The following is a 25,622-nucleotide window of genomic DNA, read 5'->3' as shown; positions in this document are numbered from 1 at the left end:
CTTCACTTCCCTGACGAGAGCAAGTCACATGAACTATTCGAGCAACTTGCCGCCAGAGCGCAGCAACATCCATGCGCACGAGGTCTATAAGAGTGCGGATGGTGTCCTGAGGGATGGTTCTCCATTCTCTGTCAACCATTTGCCACAGTTGGTCGTCCGTACGAGGCTGGGGCAGAGTTTGCAAACGGCGTCCAATGAAATCCCACACGTGTTCGATTGGTGAGAGATCCGGAGAGTACGCTGGCCACGGAAGCATCTGTACACCTCGTAGAACCTGTTGGGAGATGCGAGCAGTGTGTGGGCGGGCATTATCCTGCTGAAACAGAGCATTGGGCAGCCCCTGAAGGTACGGGAGTGCCACCGGCCGCAGCACATGCTGCACGTAGCGGTGGGCATTTAACGTGCCTTGAATACGCACTAGAGGTGACGTGGAATCATACGCAATAGCGCCCCAAACCATGATGCCGCGTTGTCTAGCGGTAGGGCGCTCCACAGTTACTGCCGGATTTGACCTTTCTCCACGCCGACGCCACACTCGTCTGCGGTGACTATTACTGACAGAACAGAAGCGTGACTCATCGGAGAACACGACGTTCCGCCATTCCCTCATCCAAGTCGCTCTAGCCCGGCACCATGCCAGGCGTGCACGTCTATGCTGTGGAGTCAATGGTAGTCTTCTGAGCGGACGCCGGGAGTGCAGGCCTCCTTCAACCAATCGACGGGAAATTGTTCTGGTCGATATTGGAACAGCCAGGGTGTCTTGCACATGCTGAAGAATGGCGGTTGACGTGGCGTGCGGGGCTGCCACCGCTTGGCGGCGGATGCGCCGATCCTCGCGTGCTGACGTCACTCGGGCTGCGCCTGGACCCCTCGCACGTGCCACATGTCCCTGCGCCAACCATCTTCGCCATAGGCGCTGCACCGTGGACACATCCCTATGGGTATCGGCTGCAATTTGACGAAGCGACCAACCTGCCCTTCTCAGCCCGATCACCATACCCCTCGTAAAGTCGTCTGTCTGCTGGAAATGCCTCCGTTGACGGCGGCCTGGCATTCTTAGCTATACACGTGTCCTGTGGCACACGACAACACGTTCTACAATGACTGTCGGCTGAGAAATCACGGTACGAAGTGGGCCAGTCGCCAACGCCGTGTCCCATTTATCGTTCGCTACGTGCGCAGCACAGCGGCGCATTTCACATCATGAGCATACCTCAGTGACGTCAGTCTAGCCTGCAATTGGCATAAAGTTCTGACCACTCCTTCTTGGTGTTGCATTTGCTCTGTCAGTCAGTGTATGACTCTTCAAATGGCGAATTCTGGCTGATGTATTTTTGCTTTGGAAGCTAATACGCCAAACCAAACCCGCGGCACTTAACACCCTTGAAAGGGCCTTGGCCTGCCCAGCGACCGCTGCTCAGCCCGAAGGCCTGCAGATTACGAGGGGTCGTGTGGTCAGCACGACGCATCCTCTCGGCCGTTATTCTGGGCTTTCGAGACCGAGCTAATACACCAGTAACAAATAATTATTACATTTCACTTTATTTTCCATAACTTTCTTCAGGCAAACGAGTTGCTCTTGACAGCTATACTGTAAATGTGCGCTAAAATATATTACATTCAATAAATTTTTCACTCCCATAAATGAATGGTTCAAGCTCAAAAGAACTGACATATTCTGCTATCAGCCTCGTGTGTTGACTGCGGTAAAGCAGGCCCGCCTTTCTTCCCGCTTGATTAATATACGTTAATGTTTTTCGCCGTGAAAGGAAGACCAAACGCCTGCAGCTTGTCCGGTTGACTGAGACGTCATGTCATTGCGTATTATCGCTCTCACGCAATGCCGGATTAAGCTACTGGTAAAAGTGGCGTATGTAACGGACAAGGCCCTACACCGCTGGCTGCGCAGTAGCGTGTGACTGGGGAAGAGCTGTCCATGCACGTATCGCCATGTTGCGGGCACTCCACAGCTCGCCGAGGAGAGCTTTAACTTCAATTACGCACAAATGAAAACACCTGTCGACAGGTTATTTTTATTCCTGCGATACAGGATAAAACGATAAGAAAAGATGTTCATTAGATACATCCAAAATAAAATGTTAAAAAGGTGCCGCTTTAGAAAGCAGAAGCAGAAGATCCGTACGGAAATGTTTCAATCAATCAATCAATCAATCAATCAATCAATCAATCAATCAATCAATCAATCAATCAATCAATCAATCAATCAATCAATCAATCACTACTGATCTGCAGTTTGGGCAGCCGCCCAGGTGGCAGATTCCCTATCTGTTGTTTTCCTAGCCTTTTCTTAAATGATTGCAAAGAAATTGGAAGTTTATTGAACATCTCCCTTGGTAAGTTATTCCAATCCCTAACTCCCCTTCCTATAAACGAATATTTGCCCCAATTTGTCCTTTATTCCAAGTACAGGAAAACTTAGCTATTCCCACGTCCTAATTCATTAATAATAAATGGCACAGCCTACACCGACTAACGTGAATACACGCAATAAATATACAAGAATCAAGACGGTAATAACACGGAAATGATACTTATGCATACAAACTGAACACATTTTCATTGTTACTGAACAAGTCTCCACAAATCGTTTGGATAGCTAACCTATTAGTAACAGATAATAAAACAACATTTAGAAAACTGGATAAGAAGACTTCAAAATACACTACTAATGATAGTAAATATATACCTACGTAGATAAACACATGTCTTAAATTTAGAGAACACTCTCCAAAAACAGAAAACATTGTATACCAGTACATTAAATTAATAATCTTCAAGAAAGAATATGTAGCTCAAATTAGGCCTACTATAATGATCATGTTTGTAACTGATTTGTTTGCATATTCGGAATAGACACATGCAATTAAATCCTACAGTCAGCAGTCAAGCGTTCATGAAAACACCAAGACATTTTCAAATCACAGCAGTTTACAACTTCAGTATGATTTCCAGATTATGAGGAGAAAAACAATCTTTTACCTGTGACTTAGGAGACTGGAGAACATCAGTAATCCAACAATTCTTTCAATATTTACAGTTTTTACAAACAGTTGTATCAAAAGCAACAATCTGTAATATTGGCAAAAAGAAAACATGTGAAAAAGAATGTTTTTTTTAATGAAAGTTACATGGCAGATCTTTTCTTTCTGATGAGTAATCACAGCAGATATTATTCAGTGCTATGAACAGATTGCTGAAAAGGTACATGACTGCAGAAATCTGTAAAAAATAAAGCTATGCCCAGTGTTCACCACAAGTAACTTCACTTACTTCACTAATTTCCATCTGAATGAAATTTTTCTTTTTTATTATTTCCAGGATGTGAAATAGTATATCAGGATTAGTATACCTTCAATTATGATTTCTATATGGTCTGGAAAATAGCTATCTAAAATCTACTGAGATATATTGAGATTTTTGTGTTTTGTGGGGCTTTCTGCACTAAAATAATTGTGCTCAGATGAAATGCACTGTGTAACAGTACTGACTGAACTGCTACATGGACTGGGATCTATGGTGTTATTCTGTTGATTTGTCCCTCCAAAACCTAACATCCTTTTTAAAATCCTACAGGAAGCCTTGTCAGTCTGAAAAAAATAAAAATATAGGCGCGAAGCTATTCAATTTTCCGCATAGAACCAGCGCGATCTGTGAGTCTAGACAAGTAATATTAAAGTCTTTGGTTACGGACCGTGCGCTTTCAAGGGCCCGCGATGACCATAGCCTTCTATAGATTAGAAAGTTTCTGGCAAAAATCGACATCTTGGCACATCATCACAATCCAGCAAAGCTGTTGTTTACATTTCGGGACCGGGAGAGCTGCGTCACTGCGTGTTTCACTGTGTATTTACAGTATTATGGTTTGCTCCTCATTTTGTTGTGCGCAGGCATGGGCACCTCAATGTTTTTATTTTTAGAATACGAGGTGAGAAACATGCTGTAACCTATAACTTCATATTAGAATATACCAGCTGTGAACCGTGTATATGAGCCTAAGAGGGTTCTTCATACGGATAAATAGTTTGAAAAATCTGTATCTCATGTCGCTGTCATGTTGTCAGATGCTGAAGTTAGCCAACCAGATCGCTTCGCGGGAAAATTCAAATGGGCTTTGCGAGGCAATGTTGCTAAATCTGCACATTGCTTAAGTTCGGCTTGAGAGCAACAATCGAAGAAAATATTTCGCTAGGGGAGGGATTTGAACATGGACCTCCGAGCTAACAAGATCGCGTCATAATAAGTACGCTACGGTAACACCGGCTGAAATCCACGGTGTGATGTTATGCTGATTTCTCGGCATGTCCCTCGAGCCGGTTTTAAGCCACGTGAAGATTTAGCAACACTGCCTCGCAAAGCCCATCTGAATTCGCCCGCAAAGCTAACTTCAGCAACTGATAAAATGAGAACGGCCCGATATATCGAATTATTACTTTCAGATTATTCAACAGTAGCCAACCCTCTAAGGCTTATACACTCGGTTCACGTTGTTTCCGCCCACCCCGTACTTTTATCAACATGGTGTTCCCAAGCGGTCACCCATCCAAGTACTGACCACGCCCAATGTTGCTTAACTGCGGTGATCGGACGAGAACCTGTGTATTCATTATGGTATGGCCGTTGGCATACATTTATCAACGGAAATGAGTTTACCAAGTAACTAAACATATGATTTTCAGAACACCCTTGTTGGCTGTTGAATGTATGTAAGCCCTAGCCGCAACAATCATATAAATTGGCCATTGATTGGTACTCCTTTCTTATATACCAGTACGGTATTTACACATAAAATTCTTGTACTAAAGATATCATTAATTTTTAACGCGTTTCTGACAACTGTTTATGGGTCACACGTTAATTATTTTTATATTCTAATTTCCTTGTAGTTTCCATTGCAGTCTACAATTTTCAGATAGCAATAAGTAACAGAGCTAGAGATACCGCAGGTCATTATGCTTCTGGAAGTACAACATGTATGTCGAAGAAACAAAACGAAAGTAGACAGCAATTTGCTATAGCAAAAATACGTAAGTTGACAGAGTATTTTGATGTCCATAATGATGGAGAAGGTGTTGAGATAACAGCAAAGGAAGGTGGAAGTACAGAATCACGAAATGAGATAACAATCAGATGCATGGTGCCTAACGAAGGTCATTTCGACCGATTCGACGTGTTCCACTAGAGAATAGAATCGTCATCATGTTGAGAGGAGATGAGCCATCCAATATCTTAATTGGGGTTTGGATGAATTGCTTAGTGCCATATTTCCAGATGAAATACGGATATCACTCAGGCCAGACAATCGTCGCTACAGAGCTTCAGCCGAAGCAAGTCACTCAGCTCTCTTACCTCTCGCTTGTGTTTACAGTGTAAGCATAACGTGTACTGTATGTTCGTTCTTCAGGGTTTTTGTGTAACTAAACTCCGTGTGCTTCCACGCTACGAACTTATACTTCTCTCAACATGGCTAATGGAATAAACCCTGATACAGGGACTATATTAAAAGAAAGTTTATTAACATCTTATTCGACGTCAGCGGACGTAGATTCTACGCAACCAATTCAAATCGGTCAACAAGTCAACACAAATCAACCTTCAGTGAATATTTCCTCGCATCTACAGCAAAAAGCAACTCAACAGCAGCAGTAATTACAAAGACGAGAACAACATCATGTAAGTCCAGAACTTATTAATCAACCTTCTGTGTCTTTAACCCCATCACGACCTATTTTACAACCACGTAAACTTGCAGAACTTAAACGTGCGCACGAAAATCTTGCTTCTCACGACCCCCAATTACAACAAGACGATGGTTTTCAGATTCCCAGGAAAAATTAACTGTATCAGCTGCAATATTACACAATAAGTATATGGTAGATCTTACGGCCGTTGATAATAAATATGCCCCCTTTGAACACATGGATGATAATACTGCAGGCAACGACGTTGCCCCACTAACACCCAAAATTAACGTGCCACCAATCTTTCTCCACGAAGTAAATAATTATCAGCAAGTTATCAGAGACGTGAATACGGTCACCAGCAGTGATTACACTACACAAGAGCGCGGTGAATTTCTCAAAATAAATACTACCACTATCAGTGATTATCGTTCCGTAACCAAATTTCTAGAAGAATCAAAACTTCTATTTCATACCTTCCAGGACCATACAACCAAAAAGCTTGAAGTAATAATTCGTAATGTCCCATACTCTGTTACTGACTCTGAATTTCATTCAGAGTTACAAGAGATTAACTTACCTGTACGTAAAGTTCCTCGGCTTCTTTTCACAGACAAGCAGCCCATGCCTCTCTGCGCCGTTGACTTGGACAACGCGGAAGACACAAAAATAATTTTTGACTTAAGACACATTCAACGTGCCATTATTTCGGTCGAACTTCGTCGCAAACCACAAGACATCTCACAGTGTACCCGATGTCACAGGTTCGGGCACACTAAAAACTTCTGCAGGTTAAGTCCACGCTGCGTCAAATGCCCCAATAATCATCACTATTCAGCATGCAGTAAACCAAGACAAGTACCTTTAACGTGTGTCAACTGCGGCCAAGAACAAGGTGCAGATTACAAAGGCTGTCTATACTATCTCAATATGAAGAACAAGATCAGCCGTGAAAGTACGTCACTTTCAACACCGATGTTCACCAGCACCCAGCCCAACAGTATCGCCCCTCCACCACCAGTTAATAATGCTACAAACTTTCCTCCACTACCATCTCGACCTTCGCTAGTTCAAATCCCTAAACCATCAGTATGGCAACGTCCTATTTCCCAACCTTATCCGCAAACTCCAGCATATCCAGCTCAAAACCAACCGCACAGTTCTTCTCAACCTGAATCATCTTCCAGCCTTGTCCAAAAGGTTATAGCCTTTCTTACGCCATTCAACCCCCAAATTAAATCATTTATCATGAAATTACTGTCCGAACACCTTAATAATGGTTGTTAGTTCCAATCCTATGTTTTCCCATCTCACATTTCTAAACTGGAATGCTAACGGCTTGAAGGTCAAACATGCCTCCTTTTTGAAGTTCATATCTCGCCATAACACAGATGTAGCATGCATTTCTGAAACTCTCCTAGTTGAACATGAACGTTTTACAGTACCTGGTTAGAGCGTCTACATAACTGATCGCACAGCTCTTGTTGCCTCTGGTGGAGAGGCAGTCATCATAAAGAAACAACTTAAATATTATCCAATATTCCTACCACAGTTAACCACTATAGAAGTTTGTGCCGTTAAAATCGAATTAAGCAATGGAACTCCTTTGGCAGTCATAGCAGCCCATAAACCCAATCAGCTCGACTCCACGTAGAAGATATAAGATTATTGTATCAAGACCAGTTTTCAACCATACTAATGGGAGATCCTAACAGCAAGAACGAGATTTGGAGCTGTCGTGTAGCAACTCCTAATGGTATACAGCTGTCAGCAGAAACTGAACTTAATGTCATCCACGTCGCTGCTCCAGAGGAACCGAATCATTACCCATCCAACTTAAATCAACAGCCGGATATTCTCGACATAGCCCTAATAAAAAAATTCGCATTCTCGCTTACATGAGACCAGTGGCTGAAATAGACTGGAATCACTGCCCAGTAATTACATCATTTTCTGCTGAAAATTTTGGTGCATCAACCTCGCACATTTACTCATGGTTATATTAACAGCTTGACTCCTGTCTTCAACCAAAAATTCCCTAAAAACTAGAGGAGATATTGACAATACCATTCACCACTTCACCACCATCGTATCTACCTCGCTTAAAGCAGCTACTACATCCCAAAGGAGACAGCAAAAGCCGCCTCTTCACTCAACATTTCTTCTCAGAATTTTACGACTCATCAAGGCCAAACATATAATGCGACATCTGTGGCAGGCTCAGCGTCTACCTTGGCAACATCATAGATTAAACCAGCTTATCAGATTAGTACGCACAACTTTAGATAATCACCGTTATGCATCGTACCAGAAACATGTCTCTGGTCTATAGCCTGATGATTGTACACTCTGTAAGGAAACCAAACGAATACCGCATGAACCAAGCATCATTCCACCTCTGAAAGCATCTGATACCTATTATTTGAGTGATTCTGAAAAATACTTGCTGATGATTCTGAAGCTTCCTTCACTCCAAACCCACCAATCAACCACGAGTATAAGAGTGAAATAGAAGAAATTCCAACATTTTAACCTACAGTTCCGGAAATAATCAAATTTTCCTCACCGGGAGAAATACACAATCTGATCAAGAACCTGCCCGTCAAGAAGCTGCTGGACATGATCTCATCCCTAACATAGCCTTTAAGCACCTCACTCGAAAAACACTTATCATTCCTTGCATTTATATTCAATACACTTCTTCGTCTTGGGTACTTCCCCGACACATGGAAACATGCAGAAATAATTGCAATTTACAAACCTGGAAAATCTTCGCCAGTACCGAGTTACCCCATTAATTTTATTACCAATGTTATCCAAATTATTTGAGAAAACCATCCACAATAATTTCTTAGAGGACACATTTGTCCTTGCACATCATCAGTTTGGCTTCCGTCAACAGAATTCGACTACTCATCAGCCACTACGTATTACAGAACACATTGCGCAAGGTTTCGAGTTCAAACATCACACTATTGTAGCATTCTTAGATTTCACAAAGGCATTTGATAAAGTTTGGCATAAAGGCCTATTATACAAGTTGCACACAATCGGAATCTCCAATTATACACTGACTGACAGAGCAAATGCAACACCAAGAAGGAGTGGTTCGAAAGGGATGAAAGTTGGGGAAAAAACAGAGACGCCACGGGCGAATAATTGATGTTTATTTCAAACCGATATGCAGGTTACACAATGCGCACGGCATCGACTCAGTAGGATGTAGGACCACCGCGAGCGGCGATGCACGCAGAAACACGTCGAGGTACAGAGTCAATAAGAGTGCGGATGGTGTCCTGAGGGATGGTTCTCCATTCTCTGTCAACCATTTGCCACAGTTGGTCGTCCGTACGAGGCTGGGGCAGAGTTTGCAAACGGCGTCCAATGAGATCCCACACGTGTTCGATTGGTGAGAGATCCGGAGAGTACGCTGGCCACGGAAGCATCTGTACACCTCGTAGAGCCTGTTGGGAGATGCGAGCAGTGTGTGGGCGGGCATTATCCTGCTGAAACAGAGCATTGGGCAGCCCCTGAATGTACGGGAGTGCCACCCGCCGCAGCACATGCTGCACGTAGCGGTGGGCATTTAACGTGCCTTGAATATGCACTAGAGGTGACGTGGAATCATACGCAATAGCGCCCCAAACCATGATGCCGCGTTGTCTAGCGGTAGGGCGCTCCACAGTTACTGCCGGATTTGACCTTTCTCCACGCCGACGCCACACTCGTCTGCGGTGACTATCACTGACAGAACGGAAGCGTGACTCATCGGAGAACACGACGTTCCGCCATTCCCTCATCCAAGTCGCTCTAGCCCGGCACCATGCCAGGCGTGCACGTCTATGCTGTGGAGTCAATGGTAGTCTTCTGAGCGGACGCCGGGAGTGCAGGCCTCCTTCAACCAATCGACGGGAAATTGTTCTGGTCGATATTGGAACAGCCAGGGTGTCTTGCACATGCTGAAGAATGGCGATTGACGTGGCGTGCGGGGCTGCCACCGCTTGGCGGCGGATGCGCCGATCCTCGCGTGCTGACGTCACTCGGGCTGCGCCTGGACCCCTCGCACGTGCCACATGTCACTGCGCCAACCATCTTCGCCACAGGCGCTGCACCGTGGACACATCCCTATGGGTATCGGCTGCGATTTGACGAAGCGACCAACCTGCCTTTCTCAGCCCGATCACCATACCCCTCGTAAAGTCGTCTGTCTGCTGGAAATGCCTCCGTTGACGGCGGCCTGGCATTCTTAGCTATACACGTGTCCTGTGGCACACGACAACACGTTCTACAATGACTGTCGGCTGAGAAATCACGGTACGAAGTGGGCCATTCGCCAACGCCGTGTCCCATTTATCGTTCGCTACGTGCGCAGCACAGCGGCGCATTTCCCATCATGAGCATACCTCAGTGACGTCAGTCTACCCTGCAAATGGCATAAAGTTCTGACCACTCCTTCTTGGTGTTGCATTTGCTCTGTCAGTCAGTGTATATAAAGAACCATCTACAGCTTCTTGAGCCAGCGTACCTTTAGCGTACGTATAAATTCCATGCAACACCTTCAACACCTCGGCTCATCAAAGCCGGAGCTCCTCAAGGTTCTATTCTTGGTCCAACACTCTTCAACATTTACACATACAGGGTTTCCGGGTTCGATTCCCGACAGGATAGGGAATTTTAACCATAATTGGTTAATTTCGCTGGCACGGAGGCTAGGTGTATGTGTCGTCTTCATCATCATTTCATCCTCATCACGACGCGCAGGTCGTATACGGGAGTCAAATCAAAAGACCTGCATCTGGCGAGCCGAACCTGTCTTCGGACACTCCCGGCAATAAAAGCCATACGTCATTTCATTTCACCATGACATTTTAACTGCCACTCAGCGCCTGCAAGCTTCTCTGCAAACCATATCAACGTCGTGTGATGACTGGAGAATTTCAGTGAATGTACCGAAATGTGAAACCATGATATTTACTCTACGACGTCCACCACCCCCACCACCAATAATTCTAAATGGAACAACCACACCATGGACATCTAACTACAATGCCGTGAAGTACCCGGGAGTATTCCTTGACCGTCGCTTATCATGGAAATACCACATAAATCATAAATTAAATCTAAGTTATGCAAGACTAACAAGACGATATCCTCTACTAAACAGGAAATCGTCCCTCAAATTTGAATCTGGATTACTTCTCTACAAATCACTGCTACGTCCTCTATTCACCTACGCCTGCCCAGTCTGGGGAGGGGTGGCTCGAACCATTATCAGACGACTGCAACCATTCCAAAGCAAAGTTCTCCGTATCATCACCAACGCTCCCTGGAACGTTCGAAACAAACAGTTACATCGTCAACTTCAGTTAGACACTCTGGAACATGTGATTTCAACGCAAGCCAAGACGTTCTTCAAAAATGTGCCTGGTGCTGTGTTCTCCGCCATTGGGAAACGATCAATACTTCCACGCCGGATTAAAAGTAGACTTCCTCAAGATATTTTACTTTTCCTCAAGATATTTTACTTTCGCCAAGAGAAGAATTTGAAGATGAACAGTGAGTGTTCGTGTATTAAAAAAAACCAATTTTTCCACTCGTGTGCTATTGCTCAGTGTTTCTTTCAATCAATTGCCAATTTACTTCTCAATGAAGTATTCAGTATAACAAGTATTACAGGAAAAGAAAACCAGTTAAATAGAAACGAAAACCTGGAGAATCACTTTGTGTTTGTGAACAATGAGTTTTTTTAAAATGTGTGTGCACTTTTATTACAAAACTTGGCTCGCTTGTATACTTACAGAATGGCCTACAGGAGGTCGACTTCAAATCATGTCATAAGTAAGTGATTATGTTTGCCTTGTATTATTATGTACTAAGATTTTTGTTTATTGTTTGTGTGTCGTATGTTTTAGGCAATTCCCCCGCCCCCTCTGGGCTTTGTTGGCTGCCTGGTTGCGCCCTTAAGATTGACGTTCTTTTTTTCAATTTATTATTATTATTTCTATGTTCGGCCTTTTATGGCTTATTATTTATATGTGTCTTGGCACGCATCTCTAAAGGTTGATATTCTCCCTTCCTACTACCGCCGCGCTTGCATGTTGCTATGGCAACGTGCCTTCCCCGCTTTTCCAGCCAATTGGGCTGGCTTTCCTCCCCTCCCTCCCTTCTGTCTGCCGCTCGCTCGCTTGTCGAGCTACGGACTGGGGCCAGGGACTTGCCTGATAGCCAGCGGCCGGAGATATTCTCGGTGCCTTGAGTGACAGCGGCTGGTTCCGCCTGGGTTTCGAACCCTTCCTTGTCCACGGTGTGGAGGTAAGCTGTAACTAACTAGATAAAATTGAAGTATTAGCGCGGGGTAGAACGAAGGGAGGATCTCACTATTGGGTTTCCGAAATATTCAGTCATACGACACGATTGTAATCTAGTGCCTTTTGATGTAATCGTATACGTGCAGGCACCTTGGAAATTAGCTGCCACCTCCATCGTCACTGGTTTAAGATGATGAATTGAAACTAGTTTTTCTCAGCTACTGTATGCACTGGGTGCTTTTAAATGGAGGGCAGCTTTGAAAGGTTGAAGGTGTTTTAATGTCCTGGCTGACGTGTTATATTAAACCTTTCGGGCTCAATGTCCAGTATTAATGAACTTCTTTCACAGCCTGAGGCTGTCTTGAGATTTAAACTATATTGTTCTATATTGTACGTGTTAACACGCTAAAGGAAAACCCACTAAGGGGATTTGTATTCATAATAAATGTGGTTATTTCCCGAAAGGAATGTTACCTTGAAACAGGCCTGGGGCCGTGCGCTTTTCCTTCATTCCTTCTCCTATGTGAATGTTTGTAAACCTACGCAGGGTACAGAGTGGTAGCAGAGCGTGGTTCCGATCCACGGACCTCTGGGTTATGGGCTCAGCACGCTTCCACTTTTATCGTTTTTTTGTTGTTTTCTATCTCTTGTCAACAGTAATCTGATATAGCGTGTACTTATGCTGAACGATTAAATACTGCATTAATAAAATAACTCAGACCAAATACACGACGACAAAGGGTGTGGACGTAAAGGACGCAGTGGCAAGAACCAGCATGTCCAAGAGGTGCCTGTGTTTGGAGGTGGTAGTTTAATGTTTTGGGGGGGGGGATTACGTACGGTCGTCGGATACCTTTGATACCAATTCGAGGGACGTTAACTGCCCAGTGGTATCTTATACTGATGAAATTCTTCGACTATTTGCACAACCCTTTAGGGATGAATAAAAAAATCCACAGTCTGTTTCCAGGTCAACCGAGTCAGGATGATGTGAATGAATCCACCGTTTAGCGGCGAGGATAGGAACCGTGCCGGCTGCCGAAGCCTCTCGCACTCCTCTGAAGTAATAATTAATGACTGACAGATGAAATAAAATTATATTGGAGAGTGTTGCTGGAATGAAAGAAGACAGGGAAAGCCGGAGTACCCGGAGAAAAACAGTCCCACCGCCATGTCCAGCACAAATCTCACATTGAGTGACCGGGATTTGAACCCCAGAACCCGGCGGTTTGGGCCACGGAGGCGTCTTTAGGGATGAATATGGTGCTGAATTCATTTTCGTCAACGACAATGCTCACACCTTCATCGAGGTGCATCAATGAAGAATTTCATGAGAGGAGCAGCTGGACGGTTGCCCGGCCAACATTTTCAGTGACAACGGCACCAACTTCATTGTAACGTCGAGGGAAATGATAGAACTTCAGGACTTCATACGAGACGGGAAGCGAGAGAGAGATTGTAGAAATCGCAGAAGGAATAGGCACCACCTGGAACTTCATCTCTATCTGGGAATCCAAGGTAAAGGCACTTACATATCACATTCGAAGGACAATGGAAACAACCTTTCAAGAATTAACCACATTATCAAACCAGATAGAAGCAAGCATGCTTGGATAGTTCCCTTCTATCCAGATTTAGTGATGATCAAACCGACTCATCCTACTCCATCACATTTTCTGATTGGTGATATCATTTGTTCTTATTTCTAGTATGTGTGGTAGCTGTTCAAATCGCACACATAAATAGCAGAATGAGGATGTTACTGGATGGCGTGAGTTGGTCACGGTGATGCTATAAAATAGAGCCGTATAGATGTTGCTGACTTGATATCTGCTTTTAAAAAAAAAAAAACAGTGACAAGGTGCATATCAAGGACACTCGACAGGAGGAATGCAACATTCTCAATTCTCAATAACGGGAGTTGGCATTACTAGGATCACTCATACCTTGGTCACATATTGTCAAAGCCAAGGACGAAAATGAGAAGGTCAATGAAAGTAACAAATTTGTTCTAGCCCGTATCAGAACACACAGTGCATCGTAAACACTAATTTTCGCCAGCAAAGGCATACTATTATTATTGTAGTAGTTGTAGCACTGAACACTACAAAATGTGGTAGGGAACTTCACATTCTCTTACCTGAGGCGCAATAAGGTGTTCATTCCGCGCTGTACATACATATAATATCAAAGTGAATCAAAATTCAAAGAGCCGGGCTGAGAGGTTCAGACGTTTAAGGCATTGACTTTCTGAGCCCAAGCTGCCAGGTTCGATCCTGGCTCAGTCTGGTGGTATTTGAAAGTGCTCCCTCAGCTCCATGTCGGTAGATTTACAGGCACGTAAGAAAATTCCCGCGGGACAAAATTCCGGCATCTCGGCGTCTCAGAAAACCGTAGAAGTAGTTGTGTTGTTGTTGTTTTTGTTGTTGAGTATTCATCCCGAAGGCTGGTTGGATCCTCAACAGCTCCGCCATAAGCTGTCACAGATGGCCTAGGCGTCGCTGAAGAGGCGTACTGGGGAAATGGGGAGGCAGTTCACCGTTGCTTTCCTCACTGAGCCAGAAGCTGCTATGACATATCAGCCTGCCAAGCCCACTGAAATGCATGCACCAAACGGCATTATGAGCGACATTTTCACACCATTTATAGTGGGAGTTGGCTGCATACGGAATGACATTACTATACTGAAATTCAACTCAAGAGCTTAGGAAAAGTATCCTTCCGCATGTGAGCACGTCCCCTGTTCCCCCTTCCCGTCTCCGTTCTTCATCTCCGCCACAACCAGCTTATCATTAACGCCGTGTGTCTATCTGACAAGTACTTCATTCCGAAATAGTGAAGCATCAATCGAAATCACTTCCTTTCACATGGCTGTACTTTGATTACGTACCATACCTATGTATTCCTTTGTTGACCAGGTAAAATCTACAGATTACTGACGAATACCGAGGCAAGAGAAGCAAGGTCTTTTTTTTTTCATAATGCAATTCGTTTGAGGCACATGGAGACTCACAACATAAGTATACGATTCCGCTCTCGTGCAACGACTGTCAGTGGCAGTTTCTCACAGTTCAAAAAGCTGAAAAACCCACCCGTGAGTGAGATTGTAGAATACAGTGTTTCCAGGAATGTTGTAAGTATTGTAGTCTCGTCATTCGGAAGGTAAAAACGAACTCATGATCCCCCCATGACAACATTTCAGCAGGTAGAGGGCGGTTACGAATATAACGTAAAGTACAAATTATTATTATTTTATTATTATTATTATTATTATTATTATTATTATTATTATTATCATCTTCATCATCATCATCGAATACGCCAAGGATCCTATTCCCATACCGTGTTAAGGCCCTTGCGGCGAGTGCATAGTTTGAACTGAGCTGACACATCGACCTTTCGCTGGAGACTTGGATTTCCGTGGAGTTTAAATTACAAGCGAGCGGCGTAAACACTGTACACAGAAACGCCGGTCAGCTGCGCGGTCTTTTTCACGTCTTCCACAGTCCATAGCGGATTCTAATCTCGTAGGCTACTGTAAATGTTTAAAACAATTTGGTTTAGATTTCCTACTTAATTTTTCTCCATTTTTGTTAGCTTTAAAGAATTTCACAGGGGACTCAAGAGTCACAGCATCACACACGTCTTGCTCACAGCTGGCAGCCATTATGAATACTGAACATGCTGTTGCAGCCAGTATTGCCAACAGTTTTCTTGGATCCATCTTCAACGTCGCACATATTATGCGAACTTATCAGCAATGGAATGAACTCGAACAAAGCTTACTAAGTACACAGTGCAATAAGATATCAATATCATATTAAATTATTATTATTTTTCTACATACACCACTGAGCCACCTACGTATGAAATATAAGTGTTGGTAACGAACCCGCATAACATACAACCTGTGTTATATTTTCCATATTTATACATGACAATTTTTTTTAAAATTCGTCAAATCAGTTCACCAGAATATCTAACCAAACTGAAGATAGCTCCTGACTTCAGGAACAAGTAACAAACCTTAGGAACTATTTGGCGCTGCGGAAGCTTTTTCACCGACCAGAAGTCTGACTAACATCAAAGGGACCGCTAAGGTCTTGAGTTGACTCTCAGTATAGCAACACTCATACCGCGGTCACTTACATATTGTCAAAGCCAAGGACGAGAATGAGAAGGTTAATGAAAAAAAAAAAATTGTTCTAGCCCGTACCAGAAGACACAGTGCACTGTAAACACTAAATCTCACCAGCAAAGGTGTAGAAGTAGTTAGTGGAACGTAAAACCAATAACATTATCGTTACAAAATTCAAAGAACAATTGGAAGAGTGCAGCTGGCCTCGCCTTCTCATTCTGCACTCAACCAAGCGTACAAAATATATTAGTCTCAATGAAAGCAACACATAAAGGAAGAATGCAGGTAGATCTCCTAATAAGGACAAGCCGCCCAAACAACAGATGGCACAGCACCGTTCGACCTTGCAATGGCTAGCCGAACCCATTACACGACAATACAATGTACACGAAATCGAGATGCGCTTCATTTTGTTTAGTTTAGAAAGAGAATTCCAACATACTGGCAAGGGAAAGCAATCTAGATTTTCGAACCAAGATAGAGATGTCTAACCTGGCTCTCTATATGAATGTTTTCTTTTTTCTTTTTGCTAGTTGCTTTATGTCGCACCGACACAGATACGTCTTATGGCGACGAGGGGACAGGAAAGGCCTAGGAATTGGAAGGAAGCGGCCGTGGCCTTAATTAAAGCACAGCCCCATCATTTGCCTGGTGTGAAAATGGGAAACCGCGGAAAGCCATCTTCAGGGCTGCTGACAGTGGGGTTCGAACCCACTATCTCCCGCATGCGAGCTCACAGCCGTGCGCTCCTAACCGCACGACCCACTCGCCCGGTCTATATGAATGTAGCGTATATCAATTAGGAAGCACTTTCGTTCAAAATGAATGCAATGGTCATCGTAACATCAGTTTCTACGCCGTTCATAAGAAATAACATATTCAGCAGGAACATCCAGCACACAATAACTAAACTGTAGATTAGCTCACGAAAAATGAATAGCCGTACAGTACCATAATTAAGTCCACGGCCGCTTCCTTCCCATCCTTACGTCGCCGAAAATCTTCTATGTGTTAGTGCGATTTAACTTACCAAAAAATAGCAGTTTATAACTTGAGTCTCATATACAGTACACACGTACAAGGATCTGATGACCATGATGCACCTAATTCCTATTTGTACTATTATTATTTGCTCCACGCTGCAAGTTTCTTAGCGCTGTAGGCCTACTTGAACGCGCTGCGAATACTTGGCAATTTCAACTTAGTATAATCACAGTACCGACGTTACTGGTACAGTATAAATCCTAGCCCTGGTCATGAGTTGGTTTTCAAGTATATTTCCTGACAATGTATCCTCTTACTGCACTTTTATCTTGATGGTCACGTTGGTTATTTGTATTGCGTACTTGTAAGTTAATTTCATAAGAAATAGAAATAAGCAATTATCTCCTTATTGATCCAAGAGATATAAATGGAAACCGGAGGCATGCCGTTATATTAGCCTTATTCGAAAGCTATTGATAATTTCATTTGGCTATTGCCAGTGGCGAATTTAACACTTTTGCGCCCCTGGGCACAATTAGGCTACAGCATGTGCCCTCTAAAAGATAACAATACTTGAAAGTACTTGAAAATACTTGAAATATTTATAAGAATACGACACATCTTGCAAGTAACGTTTAAAATCAAAACCAGCGTATTCAGTACCTGAGATGCATATAAATTTACTAGCCTATAGAGATTTCTGTCTCACTTTGACGGTAGTGAACTCGTCAATCATGTAAATATGCCTATGTAAATATTTTAACTGTATATAAGAACATCATGTAGAATGTAATTGTATATTTGTATATTATAATTTTAAGTGGTGATGGAGGCACTTTTGTGTATATGGGGCTATGCCCTTTCTCCATTCACCATCCCTAAATTGTAACTACAATTAGTGGAAAATAAATAATAATAATAATAATAATCAAATTGCTATAGTTCTCGTTTCTCGTCACTTCCAGCTTGCGCCGATCTACACGTCACCAAGAATCAGCTTACGTTACCCTCAGTTGAATATCTCCATAATTGAGATAAATTGAAACTGACAACGGCAACAGACGTATTCTTACACTACCTAAAGGAAAGTTTACATTTCAAGACAACCATGAGAATCCTATCGCCCGTAAATAAAGAATTAAAAGCTGATGCAACATGGACGGACTAAAATTCACATGGCTAAAAAAGCACGGCGAAGGAAGAGCATGCATACTCCGTTTCCAGTCTGCGGCCTCCCTTCGCTGGTCATCCAGGGCGTTGGAAGAACAGATGGGTAAAGTTCACTGCTCGCGCAACTTAGCGATAAATACAAAATGAACGATCAGCAGTGTCAATTCACGAACATATACATATATTCAAAGTGTTCGAGTAATTTCCAAGTCAATACTTGATGACTTAAACTATTTCCGCGTAGACGACTTACAATCATCATCGTGTGAATGATTTTGTCTTGAGGAATTATAAATATTTCGTGTTGTAGACTTGTAAATATCTCCGAGTTGAGGACTTGTAATAATTTTCGTATGAAGGACTTGTAAACATGTCCGTGTTAAGGACTTAAACTATTTTCGGTGTTGGGGACTTGTGATCATTTTCATGCTGAGGACTTTTAATTATTTCTACGTGTACGACTTTAACTTTCGTTATTTCTACTTCGAGTGTTTGAAGAATTCCAAGTCGGCACTCGAAAACTTGTATTATTTCTTCATGTAAAATATTCACTTGCTTCTTGCTACAAGTGTTTGAATAATCATCGAGACAGTGCTTGAGACTCGCATTCGAGAACATGTTTATAAAATATTTAAATATTTAACTTTTCTATTTTCTATGAAACAGGATCAAGTTTATAAGAAAATCAGTGCCCTTCAGTACAAAAATAGAACCAAAACTGCAGTAGAAAAGGACTTCAAGAATGAAAATAATCTAATTGAAGACATCAATGAGCGTGGAAGAGAAATGCAAGGTCCTCCAATCATGCGACATAAATTTGGACAAGCCCTTTGAAGTCTGAAAGAAGGAAAAACAATCGGTGTTGATGACATCCCAGCAGAATTTCTGAAAAATTTAGGTAACAACATGAAAGGCCAATTATTCAGAGTAATAAATGAATGCTACCAAAGAGGAATCGTGCCAGAAGACTTCACACAATGCAGAACCATTACCATACCTAAAATAGGAAGGGCAGTTGACTGCACCAATTATAGAACACTATCAATATTAACACATGCCTCCAAGATACTCATTAACATAGTTAAGAACAGAATAAAAGGAAAAGTAGATAAGTATGTTGGAGAAGAGCAATCTGGATTTATAGAAGGCAGAGGAACAAGAGAAGCAATTCTGCAATTACGCATGTTATTGGAGAGCAGGATGGAAATAAATACAACTTACAATACAACTTATCTTACTTTCATTGACTTAGAACTGCCAATGTGAATTGGGAATTACTGTTTAGAACTATGAGGAAAATAGGACTGGACTGGAAGGATAGAGGAATGATTGATCAACTGTATCTGAACCAAAGCACAAAAATAATCATCAATCAGGTAGAAGAAAAGGCCAGGATTAGAAAAGGAATTAGACAAGGTTGTCCCTTATCACCGTATTTATTTAATATGTTCGTTGAGGAAGCTATTCAGATCGTAAAAGAGAAGACAAAGGGAATAAAAGTCAATGGTGAAAGGATACATTGTATCAGATTTGTAGATGACATGGTATTAATTGCAGACTCAGGAAAATAAATTAATAGAATGCTACAAGTCCTCTCAGACACTCTTAAACTATGGAAATTAAAAGTAAACAAACGGAATGGTAGTACGGAAAAAATACGGAAGAAATTAAAACCAATATAAAAATTGATGACGTCAGAATTGATCAGGTGAAACAATTCTGTTATCTTGGTAGCATGATAACAGAGGATAATAGATGCTTCCTGGAAGTAAAGAGAAGAATAGCATTGGCAAAACAGGCATTTATGACTAAGAAAAACATTTTAACCTGCTCACACATGAATACACATGTCAGAAAATCCGTTGCAAAATTATTTGTATGGAGTACACTGCAATATGGAAGTAAGAGTTGGATTCTGGGCAAATTAGAAAGGAATCGACTTGAAGCTGCTGAAATGTGGATATGGCGAAAAATGACCAGAACGAGCTGGACGGAAAGAAAAACCAACCCGCAAGTCTTAAGGAAAGTTAAAGAAGAGAGAAGATTATTAACGGAAATTACAATTTATTGGACAAGTCATCAGACACATCACTTTCATCACTAACATTCTAACATTCTTGAAGGGAAAGTGCTGAGAAAGAAAGGAAGATGAAGACCTAGGATGAAGTATTTGGACGACGTCAAGAATAGGTTAGGTTTTGACAATTACATGGAACTGAAACGAACAGCCAATGAAAGAAGAGAGTGGTTGCATCGACTACTACTACTACTACTACTACTACTACTACTACTACTACTACTACTACTACTACTACTACTACTACTACTACTACTAAACGTTTTCATTCCTCCCCTGAAGGGGGAGGCGGGCCTCCTAGACGGTGACGCCGTCTCTCAGGCCCGGAGAAGGTGAGGGGGTGGGCGGCCGTGGCCAATACTACGAACCGTCCCGGCATTCGCCTTAGTGCAGGAGAATGGAAAATCACGGAAAACCATTCTCAGGACAGCCGACGGGTGGGGCCAGGTGTGAAGTCCGGCACTGTACCCCAGGCCCGTCTCCCGAATGCAGAGGCGCAGAGCCACGGTAGAGCCGTGGCCAACTTTCCTCTGCTCGGTTGGCCAGTCAGAGTACAAAGCTGTTGGACCACGGGCAAGCATTGGCCTCTTAAGGGACGAAACTCAAGGGCCGAAACCCACTCTGCATCGACAAGGCATTAGCCTTTAGAATATTGATTGATTGACTGACTTTCTACGACGAGTATTGGTCAATCACCAAGGCCATACTTGGGACTTGTGAATATTTTTGCGCTGTGGATCTGATTTATTTTGCGGTGTGAACATCGAACTCGGATTATTTTCTACACAGAGTGCTCATTAATTGGACAGATTACATTTAGAACTTCGCATTTATTTTATTGTGTCATATCGTGTAATATTCATTTCTGGAAGGTCAATGGACTTGTGTTTATTTCTACGGCTAGTGTTATTCATTAACGTGACATTTAAACTACACCGAGTGTTAAAATACCTTGTAAATTAAATTTTCTTCGTTCAAACATTACTTGTGGACTCTACGGCAGAGAGAAGTGCTCAAAATTGAATTTCATCATCGTTTGTGAACTCTATTTAAAAGAGATAAGTGTAAAACTGCGTTCATTTTCAATCTTCCGGCGGGGAAGTGCAATTTGTTCAATAACACATCGCAGAACTTCATGATATCCATGGTGGATGCTGTTAGGATTCGTGATGCCCGTGGTAACAGGTAACGCTGGCTGGACTCCGTGGTGCCCATGGTGGAACGTTGCGAACGTGTTCAGGAGTGTCCTCATTGCCGCAGAAGCCGACGAGAATATTAACTGTAGAATTGTTATTCAACAAAATTATTGAGAAATGAAAAAATGGCGTATAGCTTTTAGTGCCGGGAGTGTCCGAGGACAAGTTCGGCTCGCCAGATGCGGGCATTTTGATTTGACGCCTTTAAGCGACCTGCGCGTCGTGATGAGGATGAAATGTTGATGAAGACGACACATATACCCAGCCCACGTGTCAGCGAAATTAACCAATTATGGTTAAAATTCCCGACCCTGCCGGGAATCGAACGCGGGGCCCCTGTGACCGAAGGCCAGCACGCTAACAATTTAGCCATGGAGCCGGACAAAAATTATTGAGGATAAATCGGCGATTAAACAAGAACTCACGTTTATCTGAAAACCTCTCTCTGTACCCGCGCCGATTAGTGTGCCGCACACGACCCTGCACTCGATTTTCATTATGCTCTTCAAGCTAGCCAATGTGCGGGCATTTCCTGGTATAACACGTAATAAAACTGGCTAAATATGAACATGCATAAGGGCTAAAAATGTTCAAAATATGGAGTAAAATATGGACTATCTCTTAATAGAAATTATTAAAAATAATGCAAAGAATGTATATATTGTATTAAATGTTCACTGTTATACAAGGAGTGCAGTTAGAGGTAGTGCTTAAACATGAACGCCATAAAAGTAAGTATTTAAAATGAAAACCATCGAATGGGTCACAGCGGACTGAATGGCAAGGTGAAAACCAACAAGAAAAATATGAAAATTAATAGAGCAGAACTAGTTTTCAATATTTCATAGAGCTACAAACGTCTAGCTTTAAAATATTAACGCCAGTAAAATGCATTTTAAATTACTTTGGCGAGAATAACCTTGAAACCATAAAATATGGAATATATTTAAATTAAAATGTTAAATTAAGGCAATATAAGTGAGTTTTCCTCAAATATATACAAAGGTATACTAAAATCTGAAATGTGGACAAATACGGAAAATAAAAGGTTTTAAATTACTCCAAATATCGTCATTCGTAAACATATGACACCATTTTAACTGTACCTAATGAAAAACGAAATATGTATTCAGACAGTGAACACGCTCCCGCTATACCCAATTCATGTATTGGAATGCCTTTCCTAATTATATTTCCGATAATAGGTAAACAATCATCCTCGACGGGTATATTACCAACATGGGTGGTTGGATTATTATTATTATTATTATTATTATTATTATTATTATTATTATTATTATTATTATTACGTAAATGAGAGCTTGCATTCCACTGTCAGCAGCTCTGAAGATGGTTTTCCATATTTCTGCATTTTACAAGCGGCAAATGCTGCGGTAAGGGACCACGGTCACTCCATTTTCAGTCCTTGTCTTGTCCTATCCTGTTTTTGCCGGTGCGGCGTAATATACCTTATACCGAGGTATATAAACATTCTTTCAACTACTCAATGAGATACTGGAAAGTGAAGAATGGTTCCTCGCAGTTAATCTACTGGCACTGATCTCCCGCAGTCAAGTACTATCGTTTGTGCTAGGACTCAACTTCCGCGCCCCCTGAAAAAGCGAGCCCCTAAACAATTATTTCACTACTCAGTCAGGTACAGAGTAGAAAGTACGATGCATAACACAAACCATCACTACTTTCAATCCCAACAGCAACTAATTGTAAGGAAGGGCACATCAGTGCCAATCGGTTTTTGACTACAAAACAGTTCCACACGCAGATAAACATTAGTGGACGCTTAAGAGCTGGAGATCTCGAAGTAGAAACAAGTCCTTTTTTGTCTGCATCGAGACAAGCTACGTCTAATGAGAGCAACAATCAACTCCTCGAAGAAAATCCATTAACTGGAACAGTGCTGCTTCAAGTGGCGGGTTCAGAGAACTTAACTTCCTGATTTAGTTCCAAAGACCGAAGCGAAAACTGTCACACTGTTGAGAACTGAAAGACAAATGACATTTCACGCGCTAAGCTCGTGACTGCAGTGCATCCGTGACACTGTTTTGACAATAACACACATTACTGCTCCGAAATTCTCGCGTTCTCCATACTGAGAAACACAGAGTAATGAAATATTAATAGAAAACCCAAAAGAGATAGTAGGCCTATTGCTTGCCAATAAGGAAGGAACGGAACGTAGTCCGTTACCTCAACTGACGATGAGACGAAAGATTTGTTAGGCTAAATCCTCGTCATTATCTTGGACTAAACTTTTCAATGTGGCGACCTGGCAGAACAGTGATCTACAATAATCTGCATTCAAGTAAGTTCGAAGATATACTCACCCTACCTGTGTTTAGCATTATCAGGCAATCATACAAGTTGCTTTACGTCGCACCGACACAGATAGGTCTTACGGCGACGATAGGACAGGAAAGGGCTAGGAGTGGGAAGGAAGCGGCCGTGGCCTTAATTAAGCTACAGCTCCGGCATTTGCCTGGTGTGAAAATGGAAAATCACGGAAAACCATCTTCAGGGCTGCCGACAGTGGGGTTCGAACACACTGTCTCCCGAATACTGGATACTGGCCGCACTTAAGCGACTGCAGGTATCAAGCTCGGCATCAGGCAATCTTGACGTTGAGTTCGTTGCGGGACCATGGCGAGCAGCAGTAATCGCTGAAGTGACGTCCGCACGGCCGACATTCCACTCCCGGTGTTATTTTCAGAAACCTTCCGCAAATAACAGCCACATTTATCACAACAAGTATAACTATGTGAATTAGTCCCATGCATTGCCAAAATGACAGCTTCTTGGGTTTTAGACAACTGTAGATTCTTAAAAGCACAAGTTCACAGGAAGAATTAGAAAGGAATTTCTTGAGGAGTATTTCGATGCCTAAACGCATGAGTGATGGGAATATTAAAAATTAATCAATCCAAAAAATGAATAAATTCAAAACTGTGGGTTCGGCATTAATATAACCGACAGTACTAACGGATGAAAAGATTCAGCACATAATTCTTTCGTTTTGCTAAGTATTTTACATCGCACAAAGCTGAACGACTTTCTTGTTGAAGATAGAAAAGGACCAGGATTGGAAAGATAGTGGCCGTAATTGTGGTACAATGCCCGACATTTTCCTGGTGTGAAAATGGCAAACTTTAGAAGAATATCCTCAGGGCTGCCGACGGTGAAATTCGAACTCACCATCTCCCGATTGTAAGTTTACAACTATAGGCTATAATCCGTATCGCGAAGCTATTTCGCTCGGTGAAATAAGTTCGTCAAAGGTTTGGTCATAAAGGCACGTCAATACGACAGTGATTTCTTCCCAGATAAAAACGTTTAGTTGTGTTTTGCGTTGTTAATGCGATTTCAAAAGAAACATAGTTGCAATAATATGTAGGGAAGTCACAAGGGAACTGAACGGCTTTACAGCGCATTTCATGTTCCTCTTGCCGAATAATAAACATTTCCCCAACATAACCAATGTGAGGGGAATCGATATTTTTTTGGAAAAACACTATTTTTTTAAACAAAAAGAGTAGCTCAGATCTATTCGTGGATTTAAACGTATCAAGTCCCAGATCAGCGAACAGTAGAGGAGCTAGGAATAATAAAAATAATAATAATAATAATAATAATAATAATAATAATAATAATAATAATAATGGAAGATTACATAACAATGGAATACCTCAATATCTGTTAAGTTAAACTTGGCAGCACTGCATGGAACAGATTTAAAGATGCACAAGCAAGGGCTGAGTTGAGGGAAGACACATGAGCTGTGATCTTTGTCCGTGACAGTAGACCAAGTGATTTTCAGCCTCCAAGAAGTTTTTGTAAGGTAAGAATTACAGTCCTTTACAATTCAAATAATTACCTAAACTTTAAAACGTTTGTCAGCTGTGAGTGGAGTGTGTGTACTACCCGTAAAAACTATACACAGTCGACAAATAGATTTGATGAAGTGACAGAGCTCTATGTTTATTTTGTAAGATGGAAATTAAATGCGGCTGGGTACCTAATATGGAATACTATGGC

General features: G+C 42.2%; 1 pseudogene; it reads right to left on the bottom strand.

The window, feature by feature from the left end:
• Positions 1–4,523: 4,523 nt before the first annotated feature.
• On the bottom strand, positions 4,524–4,643 carry LOC136873015 (5S ribosomal RNA; annotated as a pseudogene).
• Positions 4,644–25,622: the final 20,979 nt, after the last annotated feature.

The sequence above is a fragment of the Anabrus simplex genome, chromosome 4, assembly GCF_040414725.1.
Source record: "Anabrus simplex isolate iqAnaSimp1 chromosome 4, ASM4041472v1, whole genome shotgun sequence".
Lineage (NCBI taxonomy): Eukaryota > Metazoa > Arthropoda > Insecta > Orthoptera > Tettigoniidae > Anabrus > Anabrus simplex.
Note: the sequence above shows the minus strand (reverse complement) of the source record. Positions and strands in the feature narration are given on the sequence as shown.